The sequence below is a fragment of the Sarcophilus harrisii genome, chromosome 2 (assembly GCF_902635505.1).
Source record: "Sarcophilus harrisii chromosome 2, mSarHar1.11, whole genome shotgun sequence".
Taxonomy (NCBI): Eukaryota; Metazoa; Chordata; class Mammalia; order Dasyuromorphia; family Dasyuridae; genus Sarcophilus; species Sarcophilus harrisii.
In genome coordinates this window covers 412,036,909-412,054,697 of record NC_045427.1, presented here as the reverse complement: position 1 = coordinate 412,054,697, position 17,789 = coordinate 412,036,909, and positions in this window count along the sequence as shown.

Here is a 17,789-nt window from a genome sequence, read left to right as displayed (position 1 = left end):
GTTTTCTTACAACAAATGAGGAAAATATTGGTTATATAATCAATTGTGAAGAAAATGCTTTTTATGTGTAAAGTGGCATGTAGACATGATCCTGTGATATTATTTATTGCACTGAGATGTGCCTTCAAAAGGCTATTTCAGGTACAAAAAATTATGATCTTGATAGGGCTCAGTTTCTTTTCTTATAAAACAAAGTAGCTGAATTGGAGGATCCTGTCATTTCTAATTGTAAATCCCATGGTTCCATGCTCCTCCTGATAATAGGGGAATTTGACAAAACACACCACAGAATGGTGACAGTATATTTAAAAGAGGTAGTTATTGACCATGGCAGGCAAAATAGGTTTTCTTCTCAAGGCATCTTCAAGCATGGTTCTCCTGAGAAACTCTACATTTGCTGCCTTCCTTCCCCTGTGCTCCGTGGGCAGATGTGGCATAAAAAAAATCTGAGTGAGAAAAATCCCAATGGCCAATTCCATCTCTGAGAACTCTGGCTTGATGCCATTGCCACCATATGTTTCCACTCACTACTGCTGTTCCATGCACATCCTCAACTTCTCATCTTTGGCTCTGCCTCACTAGTTCTTTCTCCTAGCTCCTGAAGGAAGATTTACAGATTCAGAATTTTCACTTGAGAAAAAACAAACCAAACATTGCTCCCCACCTCAACAAAAAGAGGAACAACACAGCCTCAAAACCCTACAGATGAACCAAATAAAACAGAATTCACTTGAGAAAAGAATAATAAAATAGAAAGACCCCAGAATCTTTGTAAAAAATCTATAGATATCATAGATTTACACCTGGAAGAGGGTTCAAAAGGCATTTAGTTTAATTCTTTCATTTTCATTTTAGGTCCAGGAATATTAAATGGTATGTATAAGATCACAGAGTTATTTACAGAGAGGAGATTTGAACCCAGGCCTTTTGAATTTAGAGTCTGTGTTTACTCCTTAGTTCTAAATTTCCTTAGCTCTAAATTTTACAGTTATCTTTATGTCTATATATCTATCTATCTTTTTTTTTGTAAGGCAATTAGGGTTAAGTGACATACTCAGAGTCATATAGCTGGAAAATGTTAAGCATCTGAGATAGGATTTGAACTCAGGACCTCTTGATTCCAAGACTGGTGCTCTAACTACTGTATCATCTAGCTGCCCTGGTATATTTAGTTTTTTTGAATCAAATTTAATTTTTTAAATTAATAAGCAGCTAGTTTCTTTCTTCCCACCTCTCCTCTTAATTATAAAAAGAAATAGATAAAGAAAACCACTGCAACAAATCAAAACAAACTCCCACATTGGTAATATCTCCAAACACATGTTTTGCTCTATATATTTTTATTTCTTCTCTATTAGATATTGGACAGATCTGTAAATCATAGGACCTCTGCAATCATGACTGATCATTATGTTGACCAAGTTCTTAAATTTTTCAAAGTTGTTTTTACCATGTTTATTATAGTATAAACTGGTTTCCTATTCCTGTTCATTTCATTCTGCATCAATTCAAAGTGAGTTTCAAATGATGCCAGTTCCCCACACTGCTTCCTTTTTTGTAAAAACTTCTATTTGTGTACTACATTTATGTGAGATTTATCTCTTTCTATTCATTTCCCACCTAGTGTATTCTTTCCCCTTTCCATTTTTTTTTTGTTTTAAAAGATCATCACAAAATAACAAATAAAAAATACTCCAAAGTCCTCCATTTTACTTTATTCCCTTTATGTACCCTGTCATCATTACCATTTTAGGAGAAAGTCTCCCCATCAGAATAAGGAAAATTTCATCCTTATGAAGCCACTTCTGAATACTTGTTTCTATTTATCTTTTTATGTTTCTCTTTACTCTAGTCTTTATAATTTGAAATTCTGGTCAGCTTCAGCTTTTTCAAAAGGAAAGCTGAGAAGTTCTTTTTTTCATTAAAAGAAACTCCTTTTCCCCCATCTCCCAACCCAATGGGATAAAATGTTTTTTGTTTTTTTTCTGGATAATTTAGTATTGATTTAAACCTTTACTATTTGCCTTTTAGAATATTGTAGTCTAAGCCTATTGTTCTTTTATAGATGCAGCTGCTAAATTTTGTGTGGCCCTGATTGTGGTACTAGAACCTTTTCATTTTGGATGCTTGCAGTGCTTTTTCTTTGACCTGAAAATTCTGGGTTTTGGTCATGATGTTCTTAGGAGTTTTCATTTTGTGTTTTTTTTCAGGTGATGCATGAGTGGATTATTTTTATTTTCACTGGGAATCTCTGTTTCTAATATATCTGGGCAGTGTTCTTTCATGATATACAAGATAAATTTGAGATAAAGAACAGAGGAAAGGCAGTAACATTAAGGGGGAATCAGAAGAGATAACTTGTAGGATGTATGATTCTAACTGATACTAAAAGAAAATCAGAGAAGTTAGGTTATAGAGACAAGAGGGGAGAAATTTTCAGGCATGGGAGACAATCAGTGAAAAAACCCAGAATTAAGAGAGGGAGTGCGAGAAACAGATGTAAGTGTCATTGGAATTCAGACTATATGAGGCATGCAAAGAATAAGAATGGAAACATAGGAAATCCCAGGTTACAGAGACCTTAAAATACCAAACAGAAGATTTTATATTTGATTCTGGGGATAATTGGAAGACACAAAAGTTGTTTGAATAAGTGATATGTCATTATGATATGATCTTATTAAATGCATTTTATGTAAACCAATTTGATAGGGAAGTGCAGGATGGACTCAAATGGGAACAGATTCAAGCCAGGAGGATTAATAAAGTGATTACTGCAATAATTCAGGTGTGATATAATGAAGCCTGCACCAAGCTGATAACAGTGTCATAGGAAAGGAAAAGTATACATAAGAGATATTGTGAAGGTACAGTTGATAGGACTTGGAAATTGATTTGATATAGAAGGTGAAAGTGAGGAGTTAATTATGTCACCTAGATTGCAAATTTAGGTGAGTGGGAGGCTTATTGTGTACTTCATAGTTAAAGAGAAATTAGGAAGAGGGAAAGGTTTTGGGGGAAAGATGAGGTGAGTTTTTGACATGTTGGATTTAAAATGTCTATAAGATATTCAGTTTTAAATGTCCACTAGGCAGTTGGAAAAGCAAGACTGGATATAAGCAGAAAGATTAGGGGTATATAGTTAGATTTGAGAATTATCTACAGAAATGATAATGAAAACCAGGAACTGATGAAATCACCAGGTTTCTATTGCATTGGAAGTATTTTCAAAATTAAGATGAACTATAAAAGGATGAACTACTATGCTAGTATTGTGGTAATAAGATTGCTTTTTAAGATAGAGGACAATTTCACATAGAATGGATTGGGGCGGGGGGAGAGAGAGCTTTTTAACAGCTTATGTTTGGTGCACAAAAGAAAAACAAAAGCACACAGGGTATAAAACCATCTCTAAGAATATATGAAGAATGCACACTTTAATGGAGAGGCCAATTGGAATCTGAACTACATAGTCAATAGAAGGGCAAGTTACACAATTTTGCTTTTGTTAACATCTATTGCAATTCAACCAATCAAATCTCCAAATGCTCATTCATTTTTGAGGGACCTGCTGTACCCTTATAATTTAGAGTCATAGAATTTAGAGCTGAAAGAGACCTTAGAGATCAACTAATCCAATTCTTTTATTTTATAGAAATCTGAAGCCCAGAGAGGGCAAGTTACTTTGTCAAAATTAAACAGACAGATAGCAGCAGAACTTGTTCTTCTGATTTCCAGTTTGAGCTCTTTCCATTATAAAACAATATTCTTCTGTTTTCAAGATAAACAACAAACTTCCTGAGCTATTAACAGAGAAAAAGGAGGGAAAACCTTCCTTCCTGTACCTCCCACATTTTCTTCTCTTGCATACCTTATTTTTTATTTAATGTTAGAAAAATTGCTCATAGCCAGAGGCTTCTGCAAATTTTTTTTCTATGCCACATTTAAAGCAATAGAATGTCAGAATGGCTGGATAATAATAATAATAATAATAATATAATCTGGGAATCCCACAGATTACAATTAAATGAAAGGATAATTTGGATTATATAAATCTCAGTTTGCTTAATCTTCTCCTCCCTTACCTCCACCTCTTTATCCCAAATATCATCCAGTGTAATAACATCCTATTGGCAGAGCAAGACAAGGAACAGATTTAAAAAAAAAAATAAAACGTTCATCTGGTCACAAGCCAACAACATGATAGAGTAGACACTTTCCTCAGTACATATTAACTGTAGATCCTCATTTCACACCCCCTTTCAAATAGAGAAAACAAGCATCATATGGAGTAATTATAGATCAATCCATAGCACAAAAATGAGGGAAACCCAGACTAAGCAAAATCCCTCTGAATTAACACTAGAGCATGAATCTTTAAGGTACTCACTCCATACTAGTTTTCACATTTCCAGCAAGGACCATAAACCATCTCCTTATTTTTGGCTCCCTATCTGAGGCTGAGATTTTGCCAACATTCCCTACCTTCCATTTTCATTTCCTTCCCCAATTCCAGCAAATAAAAATTAAGCAATGCCATGTGAAGAGAAGGAAGAGGCTGGGAGGAAACAGGCTGTTTTCTTCCTTGATGTGGCCTCTAGATTAGGGAATATCAAGTTTTTAAGGACAATACCAACAAATATCCATTCTTTGTTCCCTCAGTCCTGGAAACAAGAAGATGTTGATTCAGCTATTCCAGAGGAAAGGAGAGCTAAAATAAAAACTGATATAAGAAGTCAAGGTGGGTAGCTACACTGGGTCTCAAGAAAAGGATTCAACTGTGGCCACTCCTATATGCCCTGACAATACTCTAGTCTAGAGAAATGGCCAAGATTAGTGAAAGCTAAATTCTTCAAAATGGGAGAAGTCTAAGATAGTTTTGAAGACTATAGGAGGTAGGAGAAGATCCACTAGCCAAAGGCAATGGGTTAGAAAGTTAGTAATGATGTAATGCTAGAGACAAGAAATGAAACAATTAAGAATTCAAGAAATATAATATTCAGTAAGAACTCAGAGCACAAGTAGATAAGTAATATATTTTTTTTCTGAAGTTAAGTGATTTGCCCAGGGAACACACCCAGGAAGTATTAAGTTCTGAAGCCAGATTTGAACTCGGGTTCTCCTGACATGAGGGTTGGTGCTCTATCCACTACACCAAATAGTTACCCCTAGATAAGTAATTTTAAAAGCTTTTAAAACTAAAAGGATGAGTTCTAAACTTTTGTGTGTGTGTGTGTGTGTGTGTGTGTGTGTGTGTGTGTGTGTTTTTCATTCAAAAAGCTTATTTTATTTTATTTGGAATATAAGTATAAACAAAACAAAAAATAAAAATCAAATATAAAGTTGAAATGAAAGTCTGCTCTAATAATCTCTTTGCCTACATGAAGAAATTGGGTGTCAGATGTGTGACCTGAAATTGAATGTCAAGGTGTGTGACTTGTTCAAGATCACACAAGTGAGAAAATTCAAAAGCAGGATTCAAACCCAGTGGACCTGAAGCAAAGTGCCAGTCCCTTCCTTCCTTCCTTCCTTCCTTCCTTCCTTCCTTCCTTCCTTCCTTCCTTCTTCTTTCATTCTTTCTTTCATGAATATTATTTTATCTTTTCCAATTACAGATAAAAATTGTTTCAACATTCATTTTTAATGGGATTTCAAGTTTCATATTTTCCTCTCTCCCTTACTTCTTCCCCTCTCCATGCCAAGATGTAAATCAATTTGATTTAGTTTAAACCTCTGCAATTGTGTTGAACATTATTTATACATTAGTTACATTGTGAAAGAAGAAACAGAATAACAATAACAATAAAAACACAAAAATCCAAAAGCCAAAAAAAAAAAAGTGAAAATTATATTATTTGAGCTGTATTCTGACTCCATAGTTTTTTCCTCTCTGAATGTCAATGATATTTTTGATCATGAGTCTTTTGGAATCTCTACATTGCTGTATTGGATCTCTGTGTTGCAGAGAAAAGAAGAGCTGAAAAGAGCTGAGAAGAAATCTGTCATAGTTGAGCACTACACAAAGTTGGTGTTGCTGTATACAAGGTTCTCTTGGTTCTGCTCACTTGACTTAGTTCATATAAGTCTTCCCAGGTTTTCCTGAAATGCTCCTCATTTCTAACATAATGTCCTTTCTACTTTCTATGTTTTGTTTTTCCTGAGAGCATCCTACTTATCATTTCCCAGAGAACAATAATATTACATTAGAGAAATTTACTTTGAAATTTTTGGTTTATCATTACTATTTTTTTAATTATTTTTTTTATTTTATTATACTAACTTTTTATTGACAGAATCCATTCCAGGGTAATTTTTTTTTTTAAACATTATCCTTCCTCCTTCTGTTCCGTTTTCCCTCCCCCTCCACCCCTCCCTAGATGGCAACAGTTCTATACATTTGAATATGTCCTAGTTATCCAGATAAAGCGTGTGCAGATCCAAACAGTTTTTCTTGTTGCACAGGGAGAATTGGATTCAGAAGGTAGAAATAACCAGGAAGAAAAACAAAAATGCAAACAGTTTACATTCATTTCCCAGTGTTATTTCTTTGGGTGTCTCTTCTGACCATCATTGATCAATTGAAACTAATAAGGTCTCTCTTCAAAGAAATCCACTTCTATAGTTACGTCTTCATACAGTTTTGTTGGTATATAATGATCTCTTGGTTCTCTCATTTTATTAGTAGTTCTTAATTCTCTCAACTTCTCTGTATTCTTTGCTGGTCATTTCTTACAGAACAATAATATTCCATAACATTCATATACAAATTTATCCAACCATTCTCAATTGATGGGCATCCACTCAGTTTCACTTTAGCAAACAAAAGGGCCCCAAACTTTTAATACTGGTCCCTTTCCTTCTTTAGTATCCCTTGGGTATAAGCCCAGTAGAAACCTGCTGGATCAAAGGGTATGCAAGTTTGAACTTTTGGGCAAATTCAGATTGCTCTCCAGAATGGTTGGATTCTTCCCAAGCTCCACCAAAAGTATCTGTCCCGTTTCCATCCCCAACACTCATCATTATTTTTCCCTGTCATTTCCCAATCTGACGGGTGTAGTGTATCTCAAGGTTGTCTTAATTTTTTCTCTGATTAATTGATTTGGAACCTCTTTCATATATGGTAATGATTTCAATTTCATCATCTGAAAATTTCTGTTCATTTTTGACCATTTATAATTGGAGAATGGCGGTTTCTTATAAATTGATCACCTCTATATATTTTAAATGAGGCCTTTATCAGAACCAACTGTGAAGATTTTTCCCAATTTGTTCTTCCCTTTAATTTGTTTACATTAGTTTTGTTTTCAAAACTTTTTAATTTGATAATCAAAATTTTTATTTTTGATCAATAATGGTCTCTAGTTTGTCTTTAGTCCAAAATTTCTTCCTCTTCCACAAGTCTGAGAATAAACTATCCTATATTCCTCCAATTTTTTTTCCTTTCTTTATGTCTAAATCATGGACCCATTTTGATCTTATCTTGGTAACAGTGTTAAGTGTTCCATCTAATTTCTATAGTAATTTCCAGTTATCCCAAAGTTTTGTCAAATAAGGTTCTTATCCCAAAGTGAGGATCTTTGGGTTTGTCAAACCTAAATTGCTATAGTTATTTTTGTCTTGTGAACCCCAACCTGTTCCACTGATCAACTAATCTATTTCTTAAATACCAAATGGTTTGGTGACTGCTGCTTTATAATATAGTTTAGATCAGGTACAGCTAGGCCACCTTCATTTGATTTTTTCCATTCATTCTTTTAGTTCTTGACCTTTTATTATTCCATATGAATTTTTTTTATTTTTCTAGATCATTAAAATATTTTCTTGGAAGTCTGATTGGTAACACTAAATAAATAGATTAGTTTAGGGGTATTGTCATCTTTATTATTTTGCTCGACCTATCCAGGAGCTGATATTTTTTCAATTGTTTAAATTGACTTTTTTGTGTGGAAAGTTTTTTGTAATTTATCTATAATTCCTGACTTTCCTTTGGTAGATGATTCCCAAATATTTTATGCTGCTGACAGTTATTCTAATGGAATTTCTCTTTTATCTCTTGTTTGGATTTTGTTGGTGATGTATAAAATGCGAGGTTTATGGGTTATTTTATAATAAACTTTGCTAAAGTTATGGATTATTTCTAATATTTTTGTAGAACTCTAGGGTTCTCTAATATACCATCATATCTCCAAAAAGGGTGTTTGGTTTTCCTCCTACCTATTCTGATTCCTTTAATCTCTTTCTCGACTCTTATTGCCAGGTTAGTGTTTCTAACAATTTGAATAATAATGGGACAGTCAACCTTGCTTCCCCACATTTACTGGGAAAGATTCAGTTTTCCCCATTTGCAGATGATGTAAGTGGTTTTAAATTATGCTCCCTGACTATTTTTAAGAAAAAGTCCAATTCCTATACTCTCAAGTGTTTTATTAGGAATAGATTTGGTTTATCATCTTTTCCATCTTTGAGGATGTCATATGGTTTTTTAGTTTGTTTATTATATAGTCAATTATGCTAATAATTTTTCCTAATTTAGAAACCCTGCATTCCTGGTATAAATCCTACTTGATCATGTGTATTTCCTGGGGGATGATTTTCTGTAATCTTTTGCTAATATTTTTTAAGATTTTTGATTGATATTCATTGAATTGGTCTTAAATTTTCTTTCTCTGTTTCAGACTACCTGGTTTAGGTATCATACCATGTCTGTGTCGTAAAGGGTTTGGTGGACTCCTTGTCCCTATTTTTTTCAAATAGTTTATATAGCATTGGGGTTAATTGTTCTTTTGTTTGGTAAATTCACGTTAAATCCATCTGGTCCTGGGTTTTTCTTGGGGAGTTGTTTGTTGTTCTTTTTCTTTTTCTAAGAGGGGACTTTTTAGGATATTTACTTCTTCCTCTGTTAATCTGGGAAACTATATTTTTGAAGGGTATTCTTCCATTTCATTTTAAGTTGTCAATTTATTGCCATTAAGGCAAAATAATTTTATTCTCTAATTTCCTCTTCATTAGTGGAAGTTCTCCTTTCCATTTTAAGACTAACAATTTGATTTTCCTCTTTCCTTTTTAATCAGATTTACTAAGGGTTTTCTATTTTGTTGGTTTTCATAGAAAACTCTTAGTTTTATTAATTAATTCAATGTTTTTTTTATTTAATTTTTTGATCTCTCCTTTTATTTTTAAATTTCAAGTTTAGTGTTTGACTGGGGGTTTTAATTTGTTCCTTTTCTGCATTTTTAGTTGTAAGCCAATTCGTTATTCTCTTTCTCTACTTTTCAAGTAAGCCTCTAAATTAAATTTCCCCCTTATTACCTTTGGCTGCATCCCATACATTTGATATGATGTCTCATTTTGCATTTCTTGGTGAAGTTATTAATTATGTCTATGATTTGCTTTTCCCCAATCATTCTTTAATTAGGATTATTTGTTTCCAATTATTTTTTTGGTCTACTTTCCCCTAGCTTTTTTTGAGTGTAATTTTTATTGCATCTGGTCTAAAAAGGATGCTTACTATTTCTGCTTGCTGCATTTGAGTTTAGGTTTTTTGTCCTAAATATGTTATTTTTGTATAGGTTGAACTGTGAAAAAAGGTGTCTCCTTTCTTCTCCATTTCATTTCTCAGAGGTCTATCATATCCTTTTCTATATTCTATTCTTCTTTGACTTCTTTCTTATTTATTTTGTGATTTGATTTATCTAATTCTGAGGTGCAAAGGTTGGATCTCCCACTATTATAGTTTTGCTATCTTTTCTTCGGCCTCTTAATTTCTCTTTTTAAAATTTAGATGCTACACCACTTGGTGTATATATTTTAATATTGAATTGTTCTTTTTATGATACCCTTTAGCAAGATTGTGCCCTTCCTTTCTTTTAATTAGATCAATTTTTTGTTTTTTGTTGATCTGAGATCAGGATGGCTACCCCTTTTGGCTTCACCTGAAGCATAGTAGTTTTTCTCCATCATTTTCCTTTATTCTGCATGTATCTCCCCTGCTTAGGTGTGTTTCCTTAAACAACATATTGGATTCTGGTTTTAATCCATTCTGCTAATCCTTCCTCTTTTGGGGGGTTACCCCATTCCATTTATGGTTAAAATTCAATTCTGTATTACTTGCCATCTTGTTCCCCTATTTTTCTTTTCTCCCTTCTTTCCCACCCACCCCAATTAAACTTTGGCCCACTTCTTCCACGCCCTCCCTTTTGTATTCCTTTTCCCTCCTTGGTTCCTCCCCTATCTTTCCTTTCCTCTCAGTTTCTGTATTCCCTTCTGTGCTTATTCCTTCCCTTTTCCTTTTCCCTTCTCCTTTTCAATAGGATGGGAAGTTTCATTCTGAATATGTCTAAATTTTTCTCTTAAAGTCAATTTTTGGCGTGAAATCCCTATATTCATCCCCTCCATTCTTTCTCTTAGATATAATGGGTTTCCTTTCCTCTTTGTGAGATATAGTACCCCCACTTTACCCTTTTTCTGATACAATGTCCTTTCCCCTCAATTTCTAGAAGAAGGTATACATGTATTTTTTAACATCTTTGCAGAAATATAGTTCCCAAGTTTCTTTTTTACCTTTTTAGGTTTTCTTGGTTTATATTTGCAGATCAAACTTCTTTTAAGTTCTGTTTTTCAAAAAAATGAAATTCCTTATTTCGTTAATGACCCTCTTCTTCCCTGGAAAAAGATGCTCATTCTGGCTGGGTAAATTATTTTTTGTTTCCTACCAAGTTCTGCCTTTCAAATTCATATTCAGGCCCTTGATCTTTTAATGTGGATTCCAGATCTTGGGTGATCCATTGTGGCTCCTTTATTTTGAATTGGCTTTTCTAGCCCTTGGGTATTTTCCTTTGTTTGAGGTTCTGGCATTTGGACTATATTTCTTTGTTTTATTTTGGATCCCTTTCATGGGTGATCGTGATCCCAATGTCTATTTCCCTCTTTTTTCTATGATTTCTGGGCAGTTCTTTGATAATTTTTGGAAAATAGTGTCTATCTTTTTCATCGTATTTTCTGAGTCCAATGATTTCAGTTTCTCCCTAGCCTTTTTCCGGTCTGTTGTTTTCCCCAGAAATATTTCCATTTTCTCCATTGTTTGGTTTTTGGTCTTGCTTTGTTCTTCTTGTCTCTCAGGTCATTCAATTCCATTTTTCTATTCTTATTTTCAATGGTGTTTTCTTCCCCTTTTTATTTTTTTTCTAACTGTCAATTTTTCTTGGAATTTTTCCATTTTAATTTTATTCTTTAGAGCTATTTTCTGTTTCTAGTTCACTAATCCTATTTTTCAAGGATTTGTTTCTTTATTCACTCTGTCTTTAAATGGTGGGATGCTTCTCAGACTCTTGAAGCCTCCCTCCTTTTTCCATTTTCTTTAGCTCTCTTGGGGAGCCTTTTAATTTCTTCTTAGGTTCATCTTGTGAGGAACAGATATTCCTCCTTTAGGTTCACCTGAAGATAATTTTTTATCTCCTCAGGGTTTAGAGTCTTTCTCTGTCTGTATAAAACCAATCTTAAAGTCCTTTTTCTTTTTGCTCATTTTGTCAAGAAGAATCAGGAACAAACTAGCAAAAAAAAAAAGGAAAAAACCCCAAATGGAATCTGCGTTTTTTGGGGAGCGCTGGAGTGGCTTCCAGGCTTCCTCTACAGACTGTGGGGCGCGGCGGGCACTACAGGATGTTGAGCCTGGGCTCTGAGGACTCCTGGGAGGGTGCTGAGACACTGTGGGGGAGGGGTGGCCGGTCTCAAGGAACTCCAGCTGTTTGGGGTTGTATTCTTCACCCCCCCCCCCCCCCCCCCCGGGGTGTTTTTAGCTTCTCTGCTGGGCTACTGACCTGCTGCCAGGGCAAAGTATCCAATCCTGTACTGAATCTCTCCCTGCAGAGACGGCTGAGATCACACCCCAACCCCCTCCGGTCTGCTCAGCTGTGAGCTGCCTGCTGAGCTCTCACTGCTGCTGCCCTCAGCCTGTGCCCGATCTAAAACCGTCCCGCCCTCGAGCAAAAACAGACCTTTCCTGGCCAATCTCTATGATGTCTTCTCTTGGTAACTGATTGTGGTTTTTTTTTTTTTCAGTCAGGCATTAATTCAGAGGCTTGTAATGAGATGGATTCTGAGAGAAAATGCGGAGCTTACACAGCTGTGTGCCTCCTTGCCGCCAATCTTGGCCGGAAGTCCCTAAACGTTTTTTAAATTAAATTTTATTTTATTTTATTTGAAAAACAGAGTTAAGAAAAAAAGAAAACCAGAAAAGGAATACAAAACGAAGCAAAAGAAAAGAGAATGTTGCTATGTCCCCAGCATAGTACTGAGGAGGAATATATATTCAAAATCTATAACAAATTATCAGATCAAGAAAGCACATATATATGTATAGATATTAGTAGAAGAAATTATATTCATGAATATTCGTTTTTCTTTACTTCCTTGTAAATTGTTCTTTGGTTCTTTACTGTGCATCTTATTTACTTTATTTTTTTACTTCCATTCCCACCATTCCCAAGCAAATTGCAGTTAAGAAAATATATATTTATGTATCTGTATGTAAAAATATACATACACTCATACCCTCCCTATACACATATCTTTCCTATTCCTGATAACTCTTTAATTACATTGCGTTCTGTAACTTGCCTTGCTATTATTTAACCTCCCTCTACCTAAGGATACCTCCCTTGTCTTCTTCCCTCACCATTTTCTTTCCCATCCTCCCATCCTTTTCTCCCTTATTTCTTTATCGATTTTTGAGGGTGCTGTACCTTTTATCATATATATGAGTGCTGCCTAATTAAACCCATTCCTGATGTGAGTAGATTTTCAAAACTATGAGCTCTCCTCACTCTTCTATTGCCTCTGTGTCCATTCTTCCTTTGTATCTCATTTGTATAACCTGATTACTATTTTTACCTTAAATCTTTTGAGCTACTATATTGTTGATGTGAATCTTAAACATATAATATAAATTTCCCATGTGACAAAACACAAAATACTTTTCCTTGTTCAAACAGTTTATCTATAATGAGTTCCTTAAAACTGATTTTTGATATTGGTTTTTATATATTTTTTTTGGTTAAATTTGGGTTTGGTTGATATAATGTGCTGAAAATCTGAAGGTTCACTGAAGGTCTATTTTTTTCTCATTCAAAATGATTTTGCTGGATATGTTATTTTTGGCTGCAAGCAAAGTTCTTCAGCTTGTTAGTAGATATGATTCCAATACCTGTGGTCTTTTATGGTAGCTGCTGCTAAGTCTCGTACAATTCTAATTGTAGCCCCTATGCATTCAAATTGTTTTTTTTTCCTTATTTCTTGCAAAATTTTCTCTTTGATCTAATGGTTTTGAAATTTGGCAATATTTCTGTGTGTTTTCCACAAAGGATCTCTTTGAGGCAGTAATCAGTGGATTTTTTTCTATTTTTACTTTCCCCTCATGTATTCCTATCACTCCAGGATTATTTCCTGCATTATTGTGCCAAGGTTCTCTTTTGGTCACAACTTTCTGGAAGTCCTATCATTCTTGTATTTTCTTCTTGATCTATTCTCCAGATCTGTCATTTTTTCTTATGGACTTTTTCTTAAAATAGTCAGGAGCATATATTTAAAACCATCAGTAAGCATCATGTGCAATGGGGAAAAACTGGAACCTTTCCCAGTAAGATCTGGAGTGAAGCAAGGTTGCCCACTATCACCATTATTATTCAATATTGTGTTAGAAACACTAGCCTCGGCGATAAGAGTCGAGAAAGAGATTAAAGGAATCAGAATAGGCCATGAGGAAACCAAACTATCACTCTTTGCAGATGATATGATGGTATACTTAGAGAACCCCAGAGATTCTACTAAAAAGCTATTAGAAATAATAGACCAAAGATGAAGTAGCGGTAAGAGATACCACTGAGATACCACTACATACCTGTCAGATTGGCTAATATGACAAGAAAAAATAATGATGATTGTTGGAAGGGATGCGGGAAAACTGGGACACTGATACATTGCTGGTGGAGTTGTGAACAAATCTAACCATTCTGGAGAGCAATCTGGAATTATGCCCAAAAAGTTATCAAACTGTGCATACCCTTTGACCCAGCAGTGCTACTACTGGGCTTATACCCTAAGGAGATACTAAAGAAGGGAAAGGGACCTGTATGTGCCAAAACGTTTGTGGCAGCCCTGTTTGTAGTGGCTAGAAACTGGAAAATGAATGGATGCCATGAACGTTATGGAATATTATTGTTCTGTAAGAAATGACCAGCAGGATGAATACAGAGAGGCTTGGAGAGACTTACATGAACTGATGCTAAGTGAAATGAGCAGAACCAAGAGATCATTATATACGTCAACAATGATACTGTGTGAAGATGCAATCTGATGAAAGTGGATTTCTTTAACAAAGAGGCCTAATTCAGTTTCAATTGATCAATGATGGACAGAAGCAGCTACAACCAAAGAAAAAACACTGGAAAATGAATGTAAACTGTTTGCATTTTTGTTTTTCTTCCTGGGTTATTTTTACCTTCTGAATCTAACTTTCCCTGTGCAACAAGAAAACTGTTTGGTTCTGCACACATACATTGTATCTAGGATATACAATGACATATTCAACATATATAGGACTGCTTGCCATCTAGGGGAGGGGTGGAGGGTGGGAGGGAAAAATCGGAACAGAAGTAAGTGCAAGGCATAGTGTTGTAAAAAAAATTACCCTGGCATGGGTTCTGTCAATAAAAAGTTATTATAAAAAAAAGTCATCCCATAAGATATCTCAATGTTAGAAGATCTCAGTAATCATGGAAAAAGAGCTATTAGTATTATAATCTCTGAATCTTGCTTGAAGTTTATGACTTGCCTATATGGTTAATATGGGAGATATCTCAGGACATCAAGTTATGTGCATATTTCTAGACCTTGAGTAGGGGCACTAAAGTAAATCTGTACAATATGCCATGAATTCAACATGCCCTGGATTATTAATTGGGGAGGCAGTGGTTTTTCTTGTTGGATCTGTATATTGGATATTAACATCTTCTTATACCAGAAGAAGACTGGGAGAACCTGGCTTTCATCTGGTAGGAGTTTACCTATTTGACCATGGATCCCTAGGGTTTTCTGTTTTTCTGTTTGGGTTTTTTTTTTTTTTTTTAATCACTTGCAAACATTTCATAGGAAAAAAAAAGCAGTGAGGTCTGTGAACTATTTAGAAATGTGGGCTTACCTAGGTGAGGAATTCTTAATCATTTTTGATGCCATGGACTCCTTTGGCAGTTTGATGAAACTTATGGACTCTTTAGAATAATATTTTAAATGCATTAAAATTAAAATACATAATTATCAAAGAAACAAATTATGTTCAAATAGAGTTGTCAAAATATTTAAAAAAAATCATAGCCCTAAGTTAATAGCCCTTCGTCTAGACCATTTTACCAAATTTGAAAATCTTGGAAAGAACATGAGGAGATACTAGCATTAATACGTATTATTTGATAGATCCTTCTTGGAGGTCCCAAAATAATGGAGGACATTTCCTTACTCATTTCCTGAACTGCTTTATTTATTTGGTACATTGTAATGGGCTGAAGCTTGAGTTGATGCACTCAGGTCCCATTGGACCATACTCTATTAATATATATGCTTGGAGAAAGAATGGCCCCCGCCCACTTTTTGTGCAAGTCCTGATGTGTTTTATAGGAAATGACGATTTTGGTGGGTGGAGGCAGAGGGGTGGAGAGAAATGGAGAGAGACTGCTGGCTGGCTTCTGGTCTGGCTGGTTTCTTGATTCAGCTGCACACATTGCGATTGTGAACCCCCCTTCACCTTTGATCCCCCTTCACCTCCGATCCTTCTTCACCTCTACTGAGAATAAAGATTGAAGATTTTCCCTTAACCTGAATTCCTGACTCTGGCTGATTTTAAAATACATGGTCATTACAATCCATCACCTCCATTGGATCCTTATAGGTAATCTAGATGCCTGAGTTGTCCAGCCATCATAGGTAAATTTTTGTCTTATCTAGTGGTTGCTGAAAGTTGGGGTGACTTTGACAATTTCTTAAAATAAGACAATAATGACATTTGTGGCATTGATTGACTCTTCCTTTCACTTAAACACTGAGAGGTCATTGTAGGGTCATTAAATAGCCTAATTTCAATATTCTTGTGTCTTCAGGACTGGAGAGGCCCAATGAAAGGGAACAAAATGGGAACTGCTATCCACAGAACAGTCAGAATATATATAATATTTATGGATTAAGTTCATTGTCTTATATGGGTGTGGTTGGCATAAAAGACCACTCATCACATATCACCATAACAAATATAAAAATGATGAAAAAGTTTGAAATATTATGAGAATGTGCCATAGAGATACAATGTGAGCACATGTTCTTAGAATAAATGGCACAATTAGACTTGCTTGGCCACAGGATTTGCCACAAACCCTGAATTTGTAAAAAAAAAAAAAAATGCAATAAAGCAAAGTGTAATAAAAAGGTATGTCTGTATATATTTTATTTATTTCTTTCTTTTTTATTATAACTTTTTATTGACAGTACATATGCATGGGTAATTTTTTACAGCATTATCCCTTGCAAGCACTTCTGTCCTGATTTTTCCCTTCCCTCTCTCCAACCCCTCCCTAGATGGCAGGCAGTCTTATACATGTTAAATATGTTATAGTATAACCTAGATACAATATATGAGTGCAGAACCAAACATTTCTCTTGTTGCACAGGAAAAACTGGATTCAGAAGGTAAAAATAATCTGGGAAGAAAAACAAAAATGAAAATAGTTTACACTCATTTCCCAGTATTCCTTCTCTGGCTGTAGCTGATTCTGACCATCATTGATCAACTGGAACTGAATTAGATCTTTTCTTTGTCAAAGATATCCACTTCCATCAGAATACATCCTCATACAGTATTGTTGTTGAAGTATATAATGATCTCCTGGTTCTACTCATTTCACTCAGCATCATTTCATGTAAGTCTTTCCAAGCCTTTCTAAATTGATCTTGCTGGTCATTTCTTGTCTGTATATATTTTAAAAGATATTATTGAAATAAAAAATCTAATGGGAGGTAAAATGGGGTTGAGTCATATGGGGCTATATTTTTCTTATAGTTTCTCTCTTGGAAACCAATAAATATATAACTCTAGAAATATACCCCTCTGCTCATCAGGAAGGCACAACTGACCAAGTGAATAAAAACATCGGCTTCTATATTTAGGACTTTATGATGCAGCTTTCAGAATCAGAAGTGTGATACTAGGTGTTATTGAGGTTTCTATGGTAACACCTCCTCTTCAGTAGCATTGTAAATGATGACATGGTCATAGCACAAATGAAAGATTTTTGGAACATTTCTGGTTCTGTTTTAGTTTGGACAATATTGACACAGGCCAAATGAAATGGAAAATGGAATATTCTCACATATGGGTCCAAGGTGACATTAATTAAAATATATGTGATTGTTTATCCATGATCAATTTTAATATAGTTCAATATTAGATATACATTGTTGAACTAATGAGGGAAAAACACTTATTAGGGATCTATTATGTTCCTGGAACTATGAAGAACTTTGCAAATCTTTCAACAATACTGTGGTAAGTACTATTTTAAGCTACACTTTACAGTTGAGGAAATTGAGACAGACAAGTTTAAGTGACTTCTTCAGGGTCACATAACTAGTAAGTGTCAAAAGCTGGATTTCTGGTTACCATACCACCTAGCTACCTATGTATGTCAGGTTGCTAGATGATTATTTTAATGCTTATGGTCTATTTGACTTAGTTTGGACAAAACTATTAA